General features: G+C 48.7%; 1 long non-coding RNA gene across 1 annotated transcript; it reads left to right on the top strand.

The window, feature by feature from the left end:
- Nucleotides 1–705: 705 nt before the first annotated feature.
- On the top strand, nt 706–2,344 carry LOC135174028 (uncharacterized). Its single transcript, XR_010301674.1, has 3 exons — nt 706–742; nt 857–954; nt 1,795–2,344. It is a non-coding gene; the product is annotated as an uncharacterized LOC135174028 (long non-coding RNA).
- Nucleotides 2,345–3,935: the final 1,591 nt, after the last annotated feature.

Here is a 3,935-nt window from a genome sequence, read left to right as displayed (position 1 = left end):
TGCCAATCACTCTCTCTGCCAACAACTTCCTCCTCACATCCAGCCTAGACTTCCCCCTGCACAACTTGAGACTGTGTCCCCTTGTTCTGTTGCTGGCTGTCTGGCAGAAGATGACCAACCCCACCTGGCTACAGCCTCCTTTTGGGTAGTTGTAGACAGCAATGAGTTCACCCTTGAGACTCCTCTGCTGCAGGCTGCACACCCCCAGCTCCCTCAGCCTCTCCTCGCAGGGCTGTGCTCCAGGCCCCTCACCAGCTTTGTCACCCTTCTCTGGACACCTTCCAGCACCTCAACATCTCTCTTGAATTGATAGGTCCAGAACTGGACACAGTACTCAAGGTGTGGCCTGACCAGTGCTGAGTACAGGGGCAGAATAACCTCCCTTGTCCTACTGGCCACACTGTTCCTGATGCAGGCCAGGATGCCATTGGCTCTCTTGGCTACCTGGGCACACTGCTGCCCTACTATCTACCAGCACCCCCAGGTCCCTTTCTTCCTGGCTGCTCTCCAGCCACTCTGTCCCCAGCTTCCCTTTTCCACCATATCTGCTCCTTTCCCACCCCACACTGTGTTTTGACCTTTTTCCCCCAAACTCAGAGCACCTGGGTGCTGTTGAGACTCCTCCCACCCCAGGTGTGACCACTTTGCCCTCCCTCCTCACTCCCCTTTATAATCAGCTCCAGGAAAGGCAAGCCCCAAGCTTGCCCATCTGGGCAGAGGGATCCTCCTCAGATCATCACCGGTGAGTCCCCATGGTGCACACTGGGTGAATGGTGGAGGTGATCTAAAGGCCGGGGGGCCTGGTGTGGCCCCCCGGCTAGGCAGGATAGGAAGCTTATGATCATATCATCCACAGGTGCTGGGTGTCCTTAGGCTGAGCTTCTCTTTGTTTAGCTGCTTCCTTCTGCTTGCTCATGAAGAGGTGAAGTACGTGGTGGAGCTGGAAGCTCACAGGTAAGTCACTTCCAGTACAAAGCCAACGGGCTATAAGGGAGTCAGGTGGATAGCAAAGGTAAGGCAGTGATTCTTCGAGCAGCAAGTAGGCATGGACTCCGTTAGCCAGAGACACTGCGGCCGCATGGCTTTACAGGAGGAGAGCAAAGCACTTACAGAAGGACCCACTATGGGTTATTAAGCTGCAAAAACATCACAGGCACCAAAAAAATGCCTCTAGCTGGGAATGTTCAGAGGCTGTGTGTAGCAGTTTAAGAGCTAATGCTCTATCTTGGTTCTAAATCCTAAACAAGAGAGAGGAACTTTCTGGACATTCTTTTGAATATAGAGTGAATGAGCAGGGCACTGGTTGTAGCAAGGAAATAATAATAAACAAAGTCCATATAATTCATTGGTTTGCTAATTGATACAAAAAGGCTACATATAAACAGTTTCCTATTCTTTGCTCCTTCTGCCTTCCACCTCCTCGACTGTTCCCCTGTGCTTATATAACCATATACTAACCTTGACTGAGCAGATACAAGGGGAGATGTTGCTGGTTTTCTATCTGGGGGGAGAGAAGAAGGTGGCCTTGGCCCCTTTTGGGCTTTCTTTGTGCAGGGGGGTGAGGACTGGATTTCTGTGTTGTTTCCAGATTGTAAATACATGTGAATGTATTTTGTATAAATGCCTACAAATTTAGCTTGCTTTAAAATATAGCTTCATCTTGCTCCCAAGCCGTCTGAGCTGGTCTGGTAAGCTTTATCTGGGAGGAGGGAAGTGGAACTCCCCAACTCGCCCTACTCTGGAAACCCCTCAGAGATGACTTGCTTGTTCTCATTGAAGACTCTCTTTTCACAGGATTGGAAGGGATCTCTGAAGATCATCTAGTCCAATGCCCCTGCTAGAGCAGTATCACCCAGTGTGATTCACCCAGGAACATGTCTAAGCAGGTTTTGAATGCCTCCTGAGATGGAGGCTCCACAACTTCACTGGGCAGCCTGGTCCAGTCATCTGCCACCTTCAAAATGAAGAACTTTCTCCTTATGATGATGTGGGACTCTTGTGTTCTAGTTTGTATCCATTGCCCCTTGCCCTGTCACTGAACACCACGGAGAAGAGTCTGGCTCCATCCTCCTGACACTCGCCCTTTAGCTGTTGATCAGGGTTAACGTCGTTCCTCCTGCATCTCCGCTTCTCTTTTACCTCGAGGAGACCATGAAAGTTACCTCCCATTGTCCTGTGTTGGGGAAGGCTGTGAGGTGACTACATACAAAGTGCTTGGGATGGCACTCATTCAGGGAAAGCACAGGGGGTATACTTTTGGAATCAGAATATGAGGTTTGGGTACTCTCCCTGGGCAACCTGTTCCAGTGTTTCACCAGCCTCACTGTAAAGGACTTCTTCCTAACACCTGGTTTAAATTTCCTCTCTTCCAGTTTAAATCCATTGCCCCTCTTCCTGTCATTACCAGATCTTCTAAATAGTCTCTCCCTATCCCTCTTGTAGTCCCTTTTCAGATACTGGAAGGCCACTACAAGGTCTCCTCAAAGCCTTCTCTTCTCCAGGCTGAAGAGCCCCAGGTCTTGTAGCCTGTCCTCATAGCAGAGCTGCTGCAGCCCTCTGAACATCTTCATGGCCCTCCTCTGGACTGGCTCCAACAGTTCTATGTCCTTCTGGTGTTTGGGGCTCCAGAACTGCACACAGTACTCCAGGTGGAGTTTCACAAGAGCAGAGCAAAGGGGGAGAATCCCCATCATTATCCCACTACTGTAGCTGGGTGCCAACTCAAACAAGGAGCCCATGAGCATGGCACGGATGGGGGAAATGGGCTTCTCCCTGCAGGCCAGTGGGGATGGAGTGGTGCATGGCAGTGGCTCACTGCCCCCTCCTTACCTGAGAGGCACTGAGCTGGGACCACAGACTGCTGCAGGTGCAGAGAAGTTAGAGTTTGAGTCTCCCCACAGATTTCCTCTGTTCCTTCCAAAGTCACAATATTTTAATTGATAGTTCTTGTGAGAATTCAGCAGGTGCAACATAAATCCCATGGATTGTGCTGAATCCCACAAAACCTTGACTTTCATTTTGGAAGGAGGAGGTGGAGTTCTCTTGCTCTTTGGGTTTTTAGCCTTGAGCTACATGAGACAGAAAAATGCTGTATCTGCTCAAAGTGCTGCCAGATTAAAATAAGCAGCTATTCATCTTACTTTTCTGAAAGGATGGTTAACTCATTGAGAAAAACTCTCTGACTGCAAAAACACAGTTACAGCACAAGTAGAAATGTGGCTTTTCCCTATGTGCCCTGGAGTGGAGGTGCAGGAGCTTTTGCATCCATTTCTGCCCCTTCAGACATACTCAGCAAATCAGGTGGGACAACAGCAGTGACAGAATACAATCCCCATGTTTATGGATAAATGCTGGAACCCTGCTGAAAACAGTTAATGGATCAATTTAGCCCTGGTTTTAATTACAGAGTGAGAGGTACTGGTGGTAATGAAGGTAGATGTCACAACACATGATTCTTTAGCAGTAAGTCACGGTGTACCTCCTCTTGGTTTATTCCCTGCTTGACTGGTGGCTCAGTATCTTTGGGACACCTCTTGGTCCAGAGTTGAACAATGAGCAGATAGGAAGGCAGATGTTGGGAACAGAGGCAGAGTGGTACTTGTTGGTTTTGCCATCGCCCACAGGCAATATTTCTCTAGGAAAATTCCTGATAAGGTTTTGTTAGAGGATTTGAAGATTTCAGTGTTTTTGTATAAAAAAAAGGTTTTGTGAAATATTAGGTCTGCCTCAAAACTTCAAACTACCTAATAAGGCTGTATTTCTAGCACTCAGAAAGCCATCAGCCTGGTAAACTGCAGGTCTGCCTGCTCTGCTCTATGCTCCTCCACATTTTCACCTGATTTGCACTTTGGTTTGAGCACCTGGCATGGGTCCTGCACTGAGGCCAGGCTAGTCTGACAGTCCTTTATATGAAGGAACATAGGTCTATCTGCTGA

This window comes from Pogoniulus pusillus, chromosome 3 (assembly GCF_015220805.1).
Source record: "Pogoniulus pusillus isolate bPogPus1 chromosome 3, bPogPus1.pri, whole genome shotgun sequence".
NCBI lineage: Eukaryota > Metazoa > Chordata > Aves > Piciformes > Lybiidae > Pogoniulus > Pogoniulus pusillus.
The sequence above is the reverse complement of the archived record's forward strand: the minus strand, read 5'-3'. Positions and strand labels throughout refer to the sequence as shown.